Source organism: Balaenoptera borealis (assembly GCF_965194805.1).
Source record: "Balaenoptera borealis genome assembly, chromosome: 8".
NCBI classification, from domain to species: domain Eukaryota; kingdom Metazoa; phylum Chordata; class Mammalia; order Artiodactyla; family Balaenopteridae; genus Balaenoptera; species Balaenoptera borealis.
Window position 1 is genome coordinate 3,959,700 of NC_138865.1, and position 21,877 is coordinate 3,981,576.

A 21,877-nucleotide genomic window follows, 5' to 3' on the forward strand; every position below is an offset into this window, starting at 1 on the left:
CACAGAGAGAGGAAAGACCATATGAGGACACAGGGAGAAGATGATCACCTACCAGCCAAGAGAAGAGTCCTCAGACCCTGCTGAGACCTTGATTTCAGACCTCGAGTTTCCAGAATTGTGAAAACAATCAATTTCTGTTGTTTAAGCCACCCAGTGTGTAGTACTTTGTTATGACAGCCCTAGCAAACTGAAGCAGGAAAGTTCTACCATGGACCAGGAATCAAGAGATTTAGTCTGTTTTGTCAATATTTAGCAGTGAAAATTTATCCATAGCCTCCAAAGTGTCTGCCTCCCATTTTCTCGACAGTTTTGCTCTAGCCATCCATACTGCATAGACTTTTGCACATACTCTCCCATTCGATATTCCATGGAAGCCTTACATTTCATTAAGTTTAATGGGAATAACTGGACAGATTATTGTTTTGTTAAACAACCTTCCCATTACAAGTATTCATAAAATCAGTGCTACATGCTTCTGTCGCCAACTTTTACAAATTTAGACCATCTCATTTATATTCACTGACAATGTCTGAATGAACATATCTGGTCGGGTTTATTTTCAGCTCCAAATGCCTTCATTTTTCTCTTTCAAAATAAAACCTGCCTAGTGTTTTGGGAGTTTGCTTATGATCATACTTACTTCCTTTACCTCATAAAAATTAATCTTCTCTTAGTCAAGGACAGTAATTGAACACATGAACTAGAGGAGCTCCAACTTGGCGGTCATCACCCCATTCAAATGTTACTATGAGGACATGAACTCAGGATTTATAATAACCATAAATTAATCATTGTGCACAATGGAGATTCATTCCTGGTAGAGTCCTTGGACCGGCATCCTTTCCCTTCTCTCAGCTCAGGGCTCTGGGAGAATCACTGGGAAGAGGTTTCACCCAACACCTGCACACCTCTGTCTCTGAGGGACTCAGGTGGTGTTTGGTCAGCAGCCTGGCCTCAGGTTGACTCTGTTCTCATTTCACTCTCCCAAACATTAATGGACATGGAAGTATTTGCACTGCTTCCTGTCTATGGGCTACTGGCCTTTTTTGATTAAATATATGTTTAATTCACTTTCAGTATATCTAATATATAGAACTGATATTAAATATCAACATCAGCAAAGAGGTATAACAGGATACACAGGGGAGAAAAAACCTTTTTCTTCAATACAACAATATATAATAATTAAAATTTGCAAGTTAGTTTTCTCCTGACAGACATCTATAGCGACCATAATTGACAGAGGTTATGGAGTAACTGAGAACATGAACCACGGTCAGAAGTAAAAATTAGGAAGTGACCAAGGAGTACCCCCAAATTGGCGAGTGCCTCAGGAATGAGTGCCTGTGAACTGGGGGCAGCAAGAAAGTCAGGTGTGGGTGTTTTAAGTTAGAACAGAACAAGAACAAGGAATGGTAAGTCACCAGAATAGCACAGCTGAGGAATGTGTCAGGGACCTGGGTATCAGCTGCTGCACATCTGGTGATCAGGTGACCCACTTTAAGCCTGATTTAAATATGACAGCATCCCTTCCCCCAACGAATTATACTTAACCATTAGCAGAACAATTATTTCAATTCCAGTTAAATAACCTAGGAAGTCCACAAAACTAAAAAGTCGTAAAGCTTGCACTTAATGTCTGCTCTCCTAGTTTTTAGTTTTTGATGTTTTTACTTTGCTACAATTGTCACACTCTGACCATATTTTAAAATATATTTTTTTTCCTGAGGCTGACCAGACAGCATGCACTTCCTAGGTAGCTTATGGATGGAAGATACATGATAAAATGTGATTTCAGGGTGGGGAATCATGGCAGATTTTGACAGACTTTTATGTGAATGTCTAATATATTTTATGATCATGTTTCTTGAGAATATGCCCTTAAGAATAATAATGCTTGTGAAAATTTGAAGATTTTACTGTTTCTGTTAAGCATAGATGTGAGTATATGACTGTAATATCAATACAAACACATTATATCTAATTAAATTTTTATTGCGATTGAGGGATGGGCTATTTTGTACCTTTTGGAGTTAATGATGGATATCATGGATAGCAAAAGCAGCAGATTCTAAGTCATGACTGATAACCTGGGTCTAGTTTTGTATGGAGGAAGGAGTAAAAGCAAAGGCTCAAGTGACCATCAGAATACTTTAAGCTTATTAACAGCAGTGAATGGCTACGAGGGACAAGGAGGTCAGCTCTAGGAAGGAGAGATGTGGAAGTTGATCTATGAAAGACAGAGCTGCAAGTCGCTAAAAGTCTTTGCAGCAAGCCCTAACGGCAGTGAAAAATGTCAGGCATACATCATTCAGAAATAGCAGGTGAAATTAAAAAACAAAGAAACAAAAAGATTTCTCAGTTAACACATCAAGTGCAGCTTACATGTTATTGTACCGATATTTATCTTATAAAAATGGCATCTCAAATTAATAACTACAGCTGAATAAAATATATGTGTTACTAGTAACAATATTTTAAATTTCTTAATTTTTAAGAAAAAAACCATAAATAATAGATGCATTTTTTAAAAGAGTCAAAGACACTGAAAACTAACTGGAAGAAACACTCGACACCCCACCTGCTAGAACTAGCCTTAGGTAATATTTGGTGAACATCATCCTGATCATATGTATGCAGACAGAAGGGTCATTACAATGACAGACGAGTGGAGAGAGAGAATTTGGCAGGCATTTTATTCTCAAATGAACATTTCTCAATATGTCATGGCAACCAAAATATGAAACACAAATCGATTTGAATTTGTCAGAAACAACAAAAATAGAAGTAAAACTGAAGGAATGATTGAATTTTAAATGAATGTTTCCTTAAAAACAAAACTATTACTTTACAAAAGACATCTTCAACATAAAAAACATGAAGAAAACATTTTTTTTTCTGCAATAAGTTTCAGTTCTAGACATTGGCTATTAACTTACTGCAATGAAATATGAGGACATGTGTACTCTGCCCAACTCACCTAAACTATAAATACTGACTGCTTATTAGAAAATATTTTCACAGTCGCCAAGATTTTGTCTCCATTTCTGTAACTATAATGTATAGATATTTTTTCATCTTTATTTATTTTAACACTCAATGACCCTAGTCACTGCTTTTGCCATATTTTCCTATTCCTGAGTTGATTCATCTCTTGTTTGGCTAGATTTCATTATCAAGAAAGGGTTTGTTTATTTTCAAGAAGGGCTTAAATGTGCTATATTTCTTGGATTAGTAGAAGCCTAAATACCTGTTTGTTATCTCTTACTTGAAAGAAGTTCTTGGATCATATTCTCCTTCATCCAGAACTTTGTAGATGTTTTTACATAATCTTTCATAAAATCTTGTTAAGGGGAAATTGGAGGTCAGCCTGAATTTTTCTCATTTATAGGTTAGTAGTTAGTTTCCCTTGGATTTCGTTAGACTTTCTTTCTTATTATATTTCAGCAAATTTACCTGTATATACCGATCATTCTGTATTGTTTTTTCCTAAGATAGAGGTTATTCTTTTGATCCACAGTTTCAAATATTCCTGTTTGGAAAAGTTGAGGCACACTTTCTTCTATGTTCTTGTAGAAGAATAATTCCTATAACATTTTTGAATACACTTTTTGTTCTATTCCTCTGAACATAATTTGTGTGTATATCAGATCCTTTTCATCTTTCATATTTATTATATTCTATCATATTATTTATTTTTTGCTATTATCAAATGTTTCTTAGTTCATATTTCCAAAATTTTTCTTTTTAAATGTTTGCTACAGAGAATTCCAACCATATACAAAGTAGAAATTATAATATCATGACCCCCATCTTGTCATTGAGTTGTAATAATTACCAACTTGTGGCCTATATGTTCTATTTATGCAATTACCAACCCAAATTGGATTATTTGGAAGTGAATCCACAAATCAGGACTGGATTCACAAGTGTATAACCTGTGCCATCATACAAGTTCTCATGCTTTAAGGGTCCATGCTTGGCTTAATGTTTTGATATCACAATATTGAAATTTGTAATAGTTTTTGAGGGATGAACCCTAAAATAAAGTAGCCAGTCCTGGTTTCCATTAACTCTGATCTGAGATTCCTTGGCCATTTTAGAGCCTATAAGTGATCTCAAAGTACGATTTAGTCCTTTAAGATACACTGATGAGTTTATTACTAATGATAACATGGAATTTGGAAATGAGTTACAAGATCTCAACTTGTCATATCTTCACACACACTGCCTTTAATTTGGACTTGTGTTCCAAAAGGAGAGACAAAATTAAATATGCTTGCAAAATTTAGGGGGAAAAAGATGATATAGTTTAAATTATGTTGAATTACGGTGAGAAAACTCTAGTTTACATTCTGGCATTGTCATTTATCTATGAGTCTTAGCAAATCACGTCCTCCTGTTCTATATCCTTATTTGTAAATTGAGGAACATAATTTATATCACATAAAATTATTAGAAGCCATAGTATATAAACTATCTTGAACAGTGCCTCATATGTAGTAAATGTCTGATCTTTTTCATCTCACTTTTTTTTTTTTTTGTCTTTTTATCACAGGAAATGTTTTGTGGTTTGGATGTTTCGAGTACTAAAAAGGACAGGGCTTTTTAATAAGTGTTGAACGTGAAATAGATTTTTGGAATGTTGCTCATATGTGCTGTGTTAGTGACAGAAAACAACAGTAACTAGAGAGGAATGGAATGCATGGGAGGAAGAAGTGGTCTTAAGTATTCTCCTGTCCTTTGCATTTTCTCCCACTCTAAAGAAACACTGAACTGAGAAACCAGAAAAGAACAGAAACAAACTGAGAAAGTACAAGCATACTGAAGTAACTGGTTATAAGTCAGTTTTATTGGTTACAAGAAAAACTTGCTTTGGTTTATTTGAGCAGAAAAGTACTCCATTATTGGAAAGACATTTAAAGTGTATAGCATCTTATATGAGACCAACAAGTTAGTTTCAGAAAACAGCCAGGAATCAAAAGAGGCTTTCCAGTGGATAGCCAAGGTCACATGGGAAGAAGAATTTGCTGAAGATGCCATTTCTGGCACATACTGTCAACACTAATTTTGGATTTTTCTGTTAGGCAGCATTCAAAGCCATGACCATGGACTATGTCACAATCATTACCAAAAAGAATTATCTTCTTATAAAACAAACAAAAATATTTGTCTATATCTATCCATCTACTCGTGTATATGTATCAAAAGAATTACCTTTTAATAAAACAAATATATATTGATACTTATATCAATCCATCTATTTGTGTGTATGTAAAAATATACATATATACATATGTGTGTAAGAGTGTACATATTTTTAAATAAATATATGATAGAAGATGAATCAAGATGTTAATGGATTTTATCATTAAATGGTAGAATTTCACCTTTCTTCAGTATATTTATCTGTAGTGCTAAATTATAAGAAATAGGTAATACTAACAATTAGTGAATGCATATTAGTACAATAACATTTAAGCTGCATTTGATGTGCTAACTGAGAAATTTTTTGTTTCTTTGATTTTTAATTTCACCTGCTATTTCTGAATGATGTATGCCTGACATTTTTCACAGCCATTAGGGCTTGCTGCAAAGACTTTTAGTGACTTCCAGCTCCGTCTTTCATAGATCAACTTCCACATCTCTCCTTCCTAGAGCTGACCTCCTTGTCCCTCGTAGCCATTCACTGCTGTTAATAAGCTTAAAGTATTCTGATGGTCACTTGAGCCTTTGCTTTTACTCCTTCCTCCATACAAAACTAGACCTAGGTTGTCAGTCATGACTTAGAATCTGCAGCTTTTGCTAACCCTGACATCCATCTTCAACTCTAAGAGGTACAAAACAGCTCATCCCTCAATTGCAATAGAAACTTAATCTAATACCTACAATTAGAACATCAAGGATATTCATTTCACTGTGAAAAAAAATAATTTATGGTTCTAAAACTGGCCATTTTGACAAGGACTAAACATACTTACCACATTTGGAAGTTGACAATGACAACTTTTAAGTGTCTAGATACTATGGGTCAACAGAGTATGGTTCCACTGTTAGATATAACTTAGAATGATTTATAGCTCAAGAACAAAGATGAAAATGACTTTTCCCACTGTTCCCATTGGTAGAAAAATAAAACTCTTCTGATGCAAGAGATGAAGAAAATTTGGGACTCCATAGGCAGGTAAAACTTGTAGGAGGATATTTTAATTAGTTTATTCCAGCTGGCTCCAAGGTGTCACTGCTAATACTTGTCACTCATATTACATTAGCCAAATAGCCATTGTATGAGGGGTTTCGGGAAGTTGACAAAGGGAGGCTAAGTGGGAAGACTACAGGGTTCACAGAATCCAGTTACTCTCCAAGGAACTCACTAGAATTCATTAAAAATTGTAGGCTGATCTAGTTGTCTGAAAAATACCATTGGTAATTTGATAGGGATTGCAATGAATCTGTAGATTGCCTTGGATAGTATAAAAGACCCCAAATAGACAAAGCAATCTTGAGAGAAAAACAAAATGGAGCTGGAGGAATCAGGCTCCCTGACTTCAGACTATACTACAAAGCAACAGTAATCAAAACAGTATGGTACTGGCACAAAAACAGAAATATAGATCACTGGAATAGGATAGAAAGTCCAGAGATAAACCCAAGCACCTACAGTCACCCAATCTGTGACAAAGGAGGCAAGAATATGCAATGGAGAAAAGACAGCCTCTTCAATAAGTGGTGCTGGGAAAACTGGACAGCTACATATAAAAGAATGAAATTAGAACATTCTCTAACACCATACACAAAAATAAACTCAAAATGGATTAAAGACCTAAATGCAAGACAAGATACTATAAAACTCCTAGAGGAAAACATAGGCAGAACACCCTTTGACATAAATCCCAGCAAAATCTTTTTGGATCCATCTCCTAGAATAATGGAAATAAAAACCAAAATTAAAAAAATGGTACCTAATTAAAGGCTTTTGCACAGTGAAGGAAACCATAAACAAAATGAAAAGACAACCTACTGAATGGGAGAAAATATTTGCAAATGATGTGACAGACAAGGGCTTAATTTCCAAAACATATAAACAGCTCATGCAGCTCAACATCAGAAAAACAAACAACCTAATCAAAAAATGGGCAGAAGACCTGCACAGACATTTCTTCAAAGAAGATATACAAATTGCCAACAAACACATGAAAGGATGCTCAACATCACTAATCATTAGAAAAATGCAAATCAAAACTACAATGAGGTATCACCTCACACCAGTCAGAATGGTCATCATCAAAAAATCTACAAACCATAAATGCTGGAGAGGGTTGGAGAAAAAAGACCCCTCCTACACTTCTACATTGGTACAGCCACTATGGAGAACAGTATGGAGGTTCCTAAAAAAAACAAAAATAGAGCTATCGTATGATCCTGCAGTCCCACTCCTGATCGTATATCTGGAGAAACCATAATTTGAAAAGATACATGCACCCCACCCCAATGTTCACTGCAACACTATTTACAATAGCCAAGACATGGAAACAACCTAAATGTCCATCGACAGATGAATGGATAGAAAAGATGTGGGAGATATATATATATATATATATATATATATATATATACACACACACACACAATGAAATATCACTCAGCCATAAAAAAGGAATGAAATAATGCATTTGAAGCAACATGGATGGATCTAGAGATTATCATACTAAGTGAGGTAAGCCAGAGAAAGACAAATATTATATAATATCCCTTATATGTGGAATCTTAAAAAATGATATAAATGAACTTATATACAAAACAAAAATAGACCCACAGACATAGAAAACAAATTTATGGTTACCAAAGGGGAAAGGGGGGTAGGAATAAATTAGTAGTTTGGGATTAGCAGATACACACTACTATGTATAAAATAGATAACCAACAAGGACCTACTGTATAGCACAGGGAACTATACTCAATATTTTGTAATAACCTGTAAGGGAAAAAAACCTGCAAAAAAATACGTATAATTGAATCACTTTGCTGTACACCTGAAACTATCACAACATTGTAAATTAACTATACTTCAATTAAAAAAAAAAAGCTTCCTGACATACTATTAAAAAAAAAATTGTGGGCTGAGCATTGCACTGATTCCTTTGAAGAACACTTTTGAGAGAAACATATGGTGACATAAGTCCTGTGGGAAGTGAAAGAACTTTAGAAGTAATCGGAGCCTTAGGCTTTATTTGACCCATGGGGATGTGTTCATTCCAAACCTGTGCCAACTCATGGAGCAGAATCGGGCAGATTCCTGCAGAAACACTCAGAGCCATAAGCTTTGTGGAATAATCTACATTATCTTCCTGCCCTTAGAAACTGAAGGCCTCAGTCCAGGGGAAGTAGTGGTCATGTCTGGCAGCTTCACTGGTGAAGAAGAGGTTTATATGCCATGGGAGCATAAGCACATACCATTTCTCAGGCACTTGGGAAGTGATCATTTTACTATGCACCCAGAATTCACAGAAACTTCCACCACAGTATGGGTTTTGGCCTCTGAGGGGAAGAAATTCAGTATTATGTCAGCAGTGTCCAAAGGGAGACACTCAAAAGGACCCAGGAGTTTAATGGGACGTTACTTAATGTGCTGGGAAGACTTTTTCCCAGAGGGGAGGAGAGACCCTGGAACCAATATGCAGACCTCCCACTGCAGGCCCGTGATGCATTCTGAACACAGCCATTGATTTTCTTTCTTGTTTCTTAACATTCAGGCAGGAATCCAGGCTATATATTGATCACTGCTTCAAGCTGGTTGACAGAAGTAAGGCACTGAGAAACTTTACTCTGAATGGAGCTAACCAGAGGGGCAACTTGCAGGAATTATTCTGGTTAACTATTGACATTATCTACAGCAACATTAGGATAAAAAAAGCAATGGGAGGATGTCAGATGAACAGGAGAAGTACTAAAAGAACTTTGATTAGTTGGTATGGTCTCTAGGGCATGCTGTGCAAACAACAGACTCAAAATCTCAGGAGCTTAAAGCAACAATATTTTATTTCTGACTCAGGACATGTGTTCATCATGCTGCCTATTGGCTTTACTCTGGTCCATTGTCCTCCCGTTACACAGGCTGATAAAATGGCCACTGTGGGGAACACTACCCGTCACCACGATAGAGGAAGAGAGAGGACCATGCCTGAAATATTTCACGTCCCTTCGTGGGCCAAAGACAGTCACACGGCTGTGACCAGCTTCTGTGTGTCATGTCAGTGCATTTCTGCCTCATGCTTGGGGGGAGAAATGGGATTTTTGAAACAGCCTCCAGGACTACCATCAAAAGGAGCTACTTTCAACTATAATACTGTAAACTTTCAGGCAAAAGAAACAAAAATATTGGGGAAGAAAATCTACTCTACTTCTTGTTTGTTATTTATTTATTTATTTTTTCTTTTTTTGGCCATGCCGCACAGCTTATGGGATCTTAGTTCCCCAACCAGGGATTGAACCTGGGCCGCGGCAATGAAAGTGCCAAGTCCCAACCATTGGACCACCAGGGAATTCCCTCTTTCTTGTATTACTTGTATACAACATAATAAAGTTGGAGACAGGCTAGTTGGTTATCTACAGAAGAATCTATTGCTCCCAGATCAATTCAAAGGTAACGTTCTCTCTTCCATCCTGTGTAGAGAGGATATATGTGCCCGGGAGAGGGGCTAGTTTCTCAAAGAGAAAGTGTATGTTTTATCTCCTAATTTGTCAGGGCTAGGGAAGGATGGAATGATGGATTTACTATGGCAAAGATGGAGGTGATGTTTTGTTAAATTGGAGAGAATTTAAGGCTCAGGGCTAGACTGTTCTTAATATTTTGAGGCAAGATACACATCTAATGATAAGCCAGAGGTTTATGGGGTTCCCAGTAGAGTTAAAATATTTTGAAACTCATGAAAAAGCCTAACCATAGTTGAAGAGTCAAGAAATAGTCGGTATACAGGTTTACTGCTACTACACTTGCAAAGCTTGTAAAATATTATTGACACAGCCGCTGCTGCATGATGTGTAAAAACTACTGCTCTGAAGAAATATGTCTAAGTATGAGAGCCCCTTTATCTTCAGCAGGGCAGGGAGAAAACAGGCAGGATGGCAAAGAGCCTAGTGAGAAAAACAGTGCTCTAAAAGTCAATGAATAGAGTGTAACAAACATAACCACTTAAGTATTGTTGAAGGAAGAGGCATAGTCAATAAGTGTATTTGATGTTTTCCAAAAAAAGAAACAACATTGATATACCAGATGTTCAAAGACACACACAAAATAAATGGTCCTTTTTAACTGAAGTCTAGTTAATGTACAAAAAATGTACAAAAATGTACAGATCTCAAATGATCAGTTCAGTGAGTTTTGGCAACTGTATATACCCATGAAGCCATTATCCAAAATAAGATACAGAATATTTCCACTACCATGGAGAGCTCCCTCACTCTTCTTAGCAGTAAATACTGTCCCCTCCACCCAAAGGAACAACTTACTTCTATCACCACTGGTAAGTTGGCATGTTCTTGCCCTTCCTTCCTTCCTTCCTCCCTCCCTCCCTCCCTTCTCTCCTTCCTTCCTTCCCTCTCTTCTATCTATCTATGTATTTATCTATCTATCTATTATTTGTGCTTGGCTTCGTTACTTAATGACATTTATTCACATTACTGAGAGCATCAGTACTTTGTTTCTTTTACTACTGAATTATGTTCCATTGTATCATTATGCTGCAGGGTGTTTATCCATTTCCTTGTACTGGGCATTTGAGCTGTTTTCAGCTTAGGGATAATATGAATTAACTGCGACGATAATTCTCATACAATGCTTTTTGTGTACATATGTTTGTATTTGTTATGGAAAAGTATTTAGGAGTGGCATGGTGGGTCACAGTGCAGATGTGTTTATACTTCGTAAGAAACTTTCCGATTTCTAACTTTTAAAAATAGGTTCAAAACTCCACACTGACTTACACGTTTCATTTGCATAAGGAGTTTTGTTGAGAGAAAAAAAGAGTAGTGAGTATTAAAAAGTAACCTCCCCAAAAGGAGGCCATTTAGTCCCTTCCATAATAATACAGAGAATAGAGGAGCATTCCCTTTAGCCCATTTCTGCGGACAACAGAGGAGAGTCATCTGGTCTGAAAAACGGGAAGAAAGCTCTGTGAGATAGTGTTTCTAGTAAAGGTTAGGAGGATGGAGAAAGAAGGGGTTATTTCTTTTCGAGGTGGACCACATGGGGAAAAACGTGTGACAGGCAAAAGACAGCTAAACCCAACCAATGCCTGTCGACCGTCTGTGGTTTTGGTCAGCATAGTGACTTCCTGGCACCACCTAAGATGCTCATAGGTTTTTATTTCTTCTCTCTGGTGAAGGGATACACTTTACTAACCCCCGAGGCACACCGCCCCTCGGTCATTGAGCAGGACTGACCGTGCTTGTCATCTGTGCTCTGAAATTTTCTGATCCTGATTAAAAGTGAACTGTAGGAGCTTTCATCTTTCAGTGGCTTAGGAATTCATAATCTTCCTAATTTCCAAAACAGAAAGAGAGGGTGTGGACTCTGAAAGGAACAGTGGTGGTTTGAAAAGGAAAGTCCCATCATGTGTACTCACTGGGACCCCACTGCGGTAAAGACTTCACCCCATTATACAGAGCTTTGATACCTGGCTGGTATTTCTGGGTCCTATAGGTAAATACACAAGCTTTTGAATGAGTCTCATAATGTAGCCTTAATTACACTGTGATTCTTTTCTCAATTACAGTGCAGAGCTGAATTGTTTGCTCTAGGGTTTACAGCCACTCCCGCTTTCTTTCTTTCTGATGTACAGAAAGAGCCAAAAGTATATGACGACTGGAATGTGAACGTGTTTTATAGCCAACTGAGAGATTTTGTTCAAAAAATCCAGCTAACAGTTGGTTTCTCAATATTACTTTGAGAATGGAATATAGCGAATTTTAAAAATTTAGATCAGTAACTGATCTAGTCAACAACCAATTTTTATTTTGAAAGAGGCTTCCATTCAAACTGAAAATATCTGGTCTATGTCATGCAAAGTTCCCGATGTAGGAATAACTTCAAAGCAAGTTAAGGTAACATTTCTTGGGTATACACTAACAAATTAGGTGCACTAATACCCACTACTGGGTTTTTGCCAAAACAACGAAATTCAACGAGGCATCATTATTTACTTCTAAGGTAAGGACATTTAACACCAGAGGGATCATTTAACAAGAGGACACTGTAACTCTCCAATCTCGGGTGTGTGAACAGAGCTGAATGAAAATCAAGAGCGTCCACTGTGCACGGCAGTCTGCAGTCATGGTTGGTTTCATTTTACAGCCATAGATACTGTCCCTGCATTGAAATGGCTCTGACAAATCTCCTGGTGATGCCTTGCTACACAGCTTCTCAGTCGCCACGTTGGATTTAGTCCAGCACTTCATCCTCAAACCACTCTCCTCCTCGGCCTCTGACCTCCCACTCCTGTCCTTTCCCTATGACTTTATCAGTCCACATCTTGGCCCAAAACATGCAAAACAGAACCGCAGCAAAGATTATGTGCTGATGTATTAGGGGACGCATTCCAAGAAAGCAAGAGTGAAGGGAACTGAAAGTGAGATTGTGAGAAAGGAAACAAATACAAGGAGATGAATTACTAAGCTGGACACAGTTTGTGGAGAAACACAGACCCTTTTTAATTTACTTATGTTCCCCCAGTAAGGACATTGCAGAAGAAGCGTTTTATCTGAGTTCGGAGCATCTAGGAGGAAGAGAGAGCAATTTATCTAGAAATGTATCAAGAATCCTGTCTCTCACTGTTGAAAGTCTGCCCTCAGGGCAATCTCCTCACCTCCCGGCTGCACTTACAGTGGGTGTCATGAACCTTCTCTGAGCAGCGCTGGAGAAGACAGAGCTTCTGTGGGCTCGGTCACGTTTCACACGTTCACTAGGGTTGCTCAGGTCCCAAGCTTACCGCGTACCATGGGAACCACACTGCAGCCAGCTCTGGCCTCTGAGCAAGGATAGAGGAATGTGAGGTTTGCTGTGGTGGCCATGGCCAGGGTTTATGTTCTTAGGATAGAGGCAAGGCGAGCACCCAAGGCCAGGGAGGTGGACAGAGGCAGAATGGATTAAAGCGACAAGCAAACAATATACACAAACATATGTTTACATGTGTGTATATAGTAAATACGTGCATGTATGTAATTATATAAATATATAATGCACACAGTAAATACATATACATTCTATTTTTTTTTTTTTTTGAGTCTCCTAACTTTGTCGTTTTCGTTTTTTTTTTTTTTTGGCCATGCCATATGGCATGCAGGGATCTTAGCTCCCTGACCAGGGACTGAACCCGTGCCCCCTGCATTGGGAGTGCAGAGTCTTAACCACTGGGCCGCCAGGGAAGTCCTATACATTCTATTCTATTCTACCCTATCGTACCCTATCCTAACTCCTCCACTGGGTTTCTAACTATCGCTCATATTCATTTTTCACTAGAGTACTTGATCTAAGGATGCAAATGTGCATCCTGGACTTACTAGCACCTCCCTTGGAGATGCAGGCGCTGTAGCGCTTGCCAAGGTTTTAAGGATGGAGACTCTTCACTCAAGTGCTAAGCTCTGGGTGGATAAAAGGCACTGACTAGAGGCCGCTAGTAGACAGACCTGAAACCCACTCACACTCCAGACCGTCTGATACACAGCTGAAGGCGTCTGTCCTGGGAGGAAGGCCAGGAAATGTGCTCCCTCCTGGGAAGTGACGCTGCTGTGACAGGGAAGCTGTGCATGGGGATAAATGTATACGTACAGCTGATTCACTTTGTTACACAGCGGAAACTAACACACCACTGTAAAGCAATTATACTCCAATAAAGATGTTAAAAAAAAAACAAAAAGAAGTGTGGAGAATTCTCCCTTTTCAGTCCTGGGCAAGACTGCTGTACTGGCTTTAGTGACAGTCACGACCTGCTGGGAGATGGGCAGGAAACCGCATCCTGATGGGGATCTTTTACTAGAACAAAGGAGGGCTGCGCTGGCCCTGCGGGAGGCGAGGGGACCCCAGCTGAATAGGAAAGGCAGGGTTTCGGCTTAAGAAAGAAGGGCAGCACCTCAGAGAAACTCTCACACCTGAGGCTCAGGCTTTCAGGGACGTCTTAGCCTGCGTCTGGAGCAGGTTCCAGGGGACGCTGAGAGGTCCCCTCCCCACAGGCCACGCCTAGAGGAGCGGCAGCTGCCATCCACCCCGAGAGAGGCAGGAGTGCGGAGAGAAACGCTGTCTATGACCCGGGGAGATGGCGTCTGCTGAGAGCTACGGGTGGGGCAGCAAAACCAGAGGGCAGGAATTTTAATCTCCCTTCTTATGAGGACAGGGTCACATTCAATTAGAGCCCACCCACATGACCTCATCTGACTTAAAAACCTCTTTCAAGGCCCAGTCTCCAAATACAGTAACACTTTGAGCTACTGTGAATCCGGACTTCAGCATACGAATTCTGGGGAAACAGAAATCAGCACATAATAGAAGGGGTGTAAAAATGATCCATTCAAGCGATGAAATCTGCTAGGTATTTCACTGATGGAAAGACTTCAAAGAAAAGTTACCTCGGTTTATTCTCCTAAGAAAGAACCTTTCCTAAGAATTGATTTTCCTCAAGCCCAGCACTCATTTTTCTTGTCCTTCTCTGTTCTTTCTCCTCCCAGTTTTATTGAGGCATACGTGACATATAGCATCATGCTAGTTTAAGGTGTAGTTTTGATGTGATGATTTGATCTGTGTATCTATCACAAAATGTTTACCATAATAATGCTAGTTATCACATCCTTCACCTCACATAACTACCATTTTTTTTGTCGTTGCTATGGGAAGAACGTTTTAGATTTATTCTCTTAGCAACTTTCAGGTATATAATACAGTACTGTTAACCAGAGTCCCCATGCTGTACATTAGATGCCCAGAACTTATTCCTCTTACGACTGAAAGTTTGTATCTTTGGACCAGCATCTTCTCATTTCTTCCCACGACTCAGCCTCTGGCAGCCACCGTTCTCCTCACTGTGTCCAGGAGTAGGGCTTTTTTTTTTTAGATTCCACATATATGTGAGATTATACAGCACTTGTCTTACTCTGACTTAGTTCATTTAGTATACGTCCTTGAACGGCAGGATTTCCTTCTTTATTCATGAGGCTGAATAGTATTTCACTGTGTGTGTGTAATATTATTCAGCCATGAGAAAGAAGGAAATCCAGCCATTTGTGACAACATATATATATATAATTATACATATAATGACATATATGTATATTTTCTTTCTTCTTCCTTCCTTCCTTCCTCTCTTTCTCTATGTATATATAATAAATTAAAAATAGAGAAATATTAGTTAACATATTATATACAGCATATATAAATATTATATGCTCATAATAATATTTTAATATATATTTTATTTATTTATTTATTTATTTATTTATTTATTTATTTATGTATTATTTTTGGCTGTGTTGGGTCTTCGTTTCTGTGCGAGGGCTTTCTCCAGTTGCGGCGAGCGGGGGCCACTCTTCATCGCAGTGCGGGGGCCTCTCACTGTCGCGGCCTCTCTTGTTGCAGAGCACAGGCTGCAGACGCGCAGGCTCAGTAGTTGTGGCTCACGGGCCCAGTTGCTCTGCGGCATGTGGGATCTTCCCAGACCAGGGCTCGAACCCGTGTCCCCTGCATTGGCAGGCAGATTCTCAACCACTGCGCCTCCAGGGAAGCCCCATATATATTTTAAATTACAAAATTTTCTTTATCCATTCCTCTGTTGATGGACACTTAGGCTGTTTTCATATCTCAGCTCTTGTGTATAAAGTTGCTATAAACATGGGGGTGCAGATGTATCTTCAAGATAGTGATTTCACTTCCTTCTGAAGTGTACTCAGTAATGGAATTGTAGATCGTATGGTAGTTTTAATTTTTGAGTAACTTCCACAATGATTTCCACAGTGGCTGTTATCAATTTACATTTCCACCGACAGTGCACAAGGGTTCCCTTTTCTCCACACCCTCTCCAGCATTTATTACCTCTTGTCTTTTTGATAATAGCCATCCTGAAGGTGTGAGGAGTTTTACAGTTTCAGGTCTGACATGCAAGTCCTTATTCCATTTCTAGTTAACTTCTGCGAGTGGAGTGGTCTTGGAGAAGTTCTCTTTCAGTTGAATTGTTTGGGAACCTATGAGCTTCGTGAACATGGGAGTCCAAACCTCTCCGCAGTTTTGGTAAGTTCTCCGACATTGTTTCTTTAAATCAGCTTTCCACCCCTTTCTCCCTCTCTTCTCCTTCTGGGCCTCCAACAATGTGCTGTTTATTTTCTTAATGACGTCCCTTAAGTCCCGTGGGCCGTCTTCATTCCTCTGCATTCTTTTATTTCTGTTCCTCTGACTGAATGATTTCAGATGATGTGTCGTCAAGTCATTTGTGCTTTCTTCTGATTGGTCCAGGCTCTGGGTCCAGACAGACAGGATGTCCCTGGGGGTCCACGACATCAACAACTGCCCGAACCTTTGCAAGTGCTCTGGGGGATCGGCAGGGCCTGCAAGGACTGCCGACGTCTTCAGTGGCACATCCAGGTCCAGCGGGCAGGGTCCAGGCGGCGGTGGCGGCGGCGGCGGCGGCGGGAGCCGGAGCCGGTGGTGCGCCCCCACTCGGCGGCAGGGGCTGGCTGCGCGCGCCTGTACACACTGTACGCACACGTCGTGGCAAAGCTCAGTGGCAGCGGCAGGGCCGGGACCCACGGCAGGCACACTTGCAGCTGCGAGGGCCTTGGTTGTCGGGGTGCGATCCTGTGGCTGCAGGGTCTCACCACAGGCGCGCACACGGCCGCGGAGGCCAGTCCAGCGGTCAAGCTGGTGGGTGCAGCTGCACCGCTGCAGGGACTCGTTGCACGTAAGCCCCGCGAGGCAGGCCAGCGACCGGAGGCAGGGACAGACCTAGGCCCACGGGCAGCTGTGGGGACCTTGGCTGTCAGCCTGCACTCTTGTGGCTGCAGGGTCTTGTCGCAGGTCCTCACATGGCCGTGGAGGCCAGGGATGGGAGTCGCACTGGTGGCATCCGGGCGCACGGGGAGGGGCCGGCCCTGAGCGTCCACAGGGCTGTGGATGTCAGCTGCAGGGTGGAGGCCAGCGTCCTGCATGTGTGCAGCCAGAGTCAGGGGCCTGCTGCTGGTCTGGATCCAGGCCTGTCTTCCTTGTGCATGAGGGCTTCTTTCATCCAGAGCTCTTTGACAATACCCTAGAAAACTCTGACGTTTATTTTATCTGGTTTAGTATTCAGAACATGGGAGCACAAGTCTTTTGTATCATTCTTATCATAACCAAACTTGAAGTCTTGGACCAGTTAAATTTGGAGCAATGCATACAAGAAATGTGCTATTTTCTGCTTTTCAGCCATCTTTGGGAGCTACTTCCACATTATCTGGCAAGGCCATCGCACAGCATCATGGGACTTCTAATTCCATCTGAAGGTTTATGACTCCCAAATTCTTTTTCTTTCTTTCTTTTTTATTTAAGTATAGTTGGATTACAATATTGTGTTAATTACTGCTGTACAGCAAAGTCACTCAGTTATACACATATATATACAGTCCTTTTCATATTCTTTTCCATTATGGTTTATCACAGGATATTGAATATAGTTCCCCGTGCTATACGGTAGGACCTTGTTGTTTATCCATTCTGTATATACTAGTTTGCATCTGCTAACCCCAAACTCCCAGTCTATCCTTCCCCCACCTCTCCGACCCCTTGGCAACCACCAGTCTGTTCTCTATGTCTGTGAGTCTGTTTCTGTTTCATAGATACGTTCATTTGTGTCATATTTTAGATTCCACATGCACGTGATATCATATGGTATTTGTCTTCCTCTGTCTGGCTTACCTCACTTAGTGTGATCATCTCTGGTTGCATCCCAGTTGCTGCAAATGGCACTATTTCGTTCTTTTTACAGCTGGGTCAAATTCTTATCTCTAGTCCTGACCTTGCTCTTATATGCCAGTCTTCCATATCTAATTGCTTATTCAGAATCCCCACTTAATCGAAGATACCTCAAAATTATCAGTCTGAAGTAGATTTTATTTTTCTTAACTAGCTCCTTAACCTGCTATTTCCCCAATCTTTTTTACCTCAGTTAATAGCACTCCTTCCCATCATCCGGCTACAAAAGTCAACCCACAGGACGCACCCTTCACTCTTGTCTTTGTACCGCTCCTTACTTCATCCATCAGAATATCTTGCAGGTTCCAGCTCGAACCATACTGCAAGTTAACTTCTCCTTATTTTCACCAATACTCTCACCTGGGCAGATGCAGTAGTGAAACGTGTCTGCTTCTTTCTCTGTGTGCCTCATTCATCCATGCTCCAAATGCCTGCAAGAGTAATTTATGAAATATATGAGTGAAAGCATGCAGCTCTCCTGATTAAAATCCTCTCTTTGCTCCTTCCCCAAATGAGAAAACGTATAAATCCAAATTCAGTATCCAGGCTTCACAGCACGCAGATCTGGGGCATGCCCAGGACCCCAACCTTATGTGTTTACTTGCTCCCTGGGACTCAGCCACATTTTTCTGCATTTCCCAAAACTACCAAGTCATTTCCAGTTTAGAGGCTGTTTACCTCTTTACTTCACCCACCAGGCTGCTCTTCCTGTATTTTGTGTTGTTTTGTTTTTGTTTGTTTAATTTTGGAAGTTGCCTTTTTGTTAGTTAAAGTTACTGGAAGGTCTTTACTAATCACCGAAGTATAGCTGTTCTTTTATCACTGCTATTTTACATTACTAACTACATCACTAATATTTCTCTTTAAATGATAGCACTTACCCGTATTTTCCATGTTCTTTTAAAGTTATTTATCCAATTGTTTATCCTCTGCTACCCTGCCATTGTGGGTAAAAGTTAAATAAATACCAGAGTCTTCTGTGGACTTTCAAATATATGTCCCCAGGAGTAAGAACAGCCCCTGACGCACAGGAGTGCTCAATACATGTTTGTGTAGTCACTAGATTTCAATTGTTTGAGAGTCACCCCCCTTCCTGGAATCTCTGACATAACTGCTGCTTCATAAAGTTGCTCCCACATTGCTTTATTTGCTTCTTAAATATTCCTCCAAAGGATCTTTGGTTTTTAAAAATGGTACAGATTTTCAAGTCTTCAGAGGAGGCTCTAGGAACAATTTATTTTCCCAGCTTGACAATAACCTCCTTCAACATACAAGTGTGCATCTCTGGGATGAGTAGAATGACAAAAAACAGGATATAAGCCATTAGTAAGTTAGGAACTTATTTATTAAGCATTGTGGAGCATTTATGGACATCAGTAAAAATATTTTGTTGCTGTTATCTGAGCTCGCATCAAGGTGGCTATTTTTTTTTGAATTTTATTTTATTTTTTTATACAGCAGGTCCTTATTAGTTATCCATTTTATACATATTAGAGTATATATGTCAATCCCAATCTCCCAATTCATCACACCACCACTTTCGCATCAAGGTGGCTTTGATTCAGTATATTTTTATCCTAACAGTCTCAAGTCGAATACCAAGACATGGATATAGAGTAACATTATCGGCAAACTTTAAATTATATTAATGACAAGATTTTCTCCATAAAGACCGGGAATTGGGTTATAACACTTCATATTAAGCAGGAGAAACTTCATTTTTTCATAAGAATGTTTCACCTTTCAAAAAGAAAAATAAGGAATGATCCTAAAAGAAAGGAACATCTCTTTGATCTCTGGGACCCCCAGAACACGTATCTTAGTGTCTTGCATTTTGTCAGTGTTTAAATGTCACAAATATTGCTATAGTATCTTATACAATTTTCTTTTGTTCTATGATTCATTTAAAATCTTGAAATATATTTTCATACATTTAAAATATACTTAATTTATTTATATTATCAAGAGACTAGATCAACTATATAGACAATTTTAGTTCAGAATTCATTAAGCATATAATTGTAGATTTGAAACACAGTCAATTCTAAAAAGTTACAATTCATTGTCCAAAAGAAAGATCTCAAAATAACTGTCGGGATGTGTGCTGTCCTCTGAGTGCAACCATTAGCTTGTTTATGCTGTCTGCTAGGATTAGAAACATCAAACAAGTGGCAAGTAAAGAATAAAAACACATAACTTGATATAAGAATTGTGATAGTCTTCTTAGGGGAAACTTCAGTTGTTCCTTTAAATCTTGATTATTTTTTATTTATACCATTTTAACATTCTCCATTATGAACCTTAATTCACTGTTATCCTATTTAATGCCAAGACTGTTCTCCTTAGCCATGAAGATCATGGCCATTTGTAGTCTTTATTTAGTTCAAGAAATGGAGAGCAATTTTCATTTTATAAGCAGCTTATAGTATATCAGGAAAGGAAATATGTTGAAAAATGCTCTTAAAAAGCAAATATAAATATGTTATTAATATCCATGTTTTCAGTCAGTGGTCCTCCCCCAGGGGCTTTAGAGCCTTAGAGAAATAAGAATACTTAATGTGCTTTTCACATTTCCTACCTTTGCCCTCATCATTTTGTAAATATTTGAATCAAGAAGAAATTGAAATTGAAGAGGAAGTGGGAAAAAAGAAAGAAGTCTCTCCATAGCAGTATTGTGATAAATACAGACAGACACAGATGCTTTGCTAGCAATTTTTCTGGTTTGGAACGTGTAGGAAAATTGTTAAATGTGGTAAGTTATTCTAACAGTAAATCATGGAGCCCTGGACCCTAAACATTTCCTTGGCTATTTCTGTAAATCTCTCCCCATCCCAGTATCACACTGTTTGCCACATCATGGAACCTTGAGCCCTTTCTCTGCTTTTTTGTTTTTTTTTTTTTCTTTCTTTCTTTCTTTCTTTTTTTGGCTGCGTCAGGTCTTAGCTGAGGCATGAGGATCTTCCTTGTGGCTTGGGCTCTTCGTTGCAGCCCACGGGCTTCTCTTTAGTTGTGGCATGCGGATTTTCTCTCTCTAGTTGTGGTGCACGGGCTCCAGAGAGCGTGGGCTGTGTAGATTGCGACACATGGGCTCTAGCTGAGGCAGGCGCGCTTAGTTGCCCCGCGGCATGGGGGATCTTAGCTCCCCGACCAGGGATCGAACCTGCGTCCCCTGCATTGTACGGTGGATTCTTTACCACTGGACCACCAGGGAAGTCCCTCTGTTTTACTATGTGAGAAATTACTCAGAAATGATCATAGGCAGAGCCTTTCTCTCTTCATGCAGAAACACACTTTATTTAGTAATTGTTGCGTATGAATGTGCTTCTTTATTTTGCAGGATATACAAATGAGGAAAACTTCATACTGTAAATTATTTGCCTATGTTTTAATGCCAAAATTTGGAAGAGATAGTAAGCAAAAGGATGGGAAGATTAAGGAAGAGAAATGAGGTGGGAATGAGTTGAATTTATTTCCCATTTTAGGTTTAAGGGTCTTCCAACGATAGGTTTTAATTATTATACCAAAATAATATTGGATAAAGATTATAAACTTTAAGTACAGGAGAATTTTTACAATGTGTAATACTGAGAATTTCAATAGTTATTTCCAAAGTTTCTTTTTACTAAGTAAACTCTATGGTTAGTTGCAAGGATTTTATGCTTTTGATGAATTAGTTCTGTTTAAAAGCCTACCAAGATTAAAGTGGTATTAACATACCACTACTAGTGGAATGGTCTGAGTTCATTTACCATACATTAAATTGTCCCTGTCAAGTAAATTATAAACTGAAGATATGATACTAGTACGTACACAAAGGTTTCAGTGTGATGTAAGGGCAGTGCCTCTGAAGCACCCCCATCTGCAGGATTGAGGAATGTTGATCATGGAAATATT

General features: G+C 39.3%; 1 protein-coding gene across 5 annotated transcripts in view; it reads right to left on the reverse strand.

Moving 5' to 3' along the window:
- The window catches only part of LOC309633371 (uncharacterized protein), a 394,758-nt gene that overhangs the window by 334,103 nt on the left and 38,778 nt on the right, over positions 1–21,877 (reverse strand). For all 5 annotated transcript variants that reach the window (XR_014247465.1, XR_014247466.1, XR_014247467.1 and 2 more), the window contains exon 2: positions 18,344–18,414. The gene's annotated coding sequence lies outside the window, so the exon portion shown is untranslated. The remainder of the gene's footprint in view (positions 1–18,343; positions 18,415–21,877) is intronic.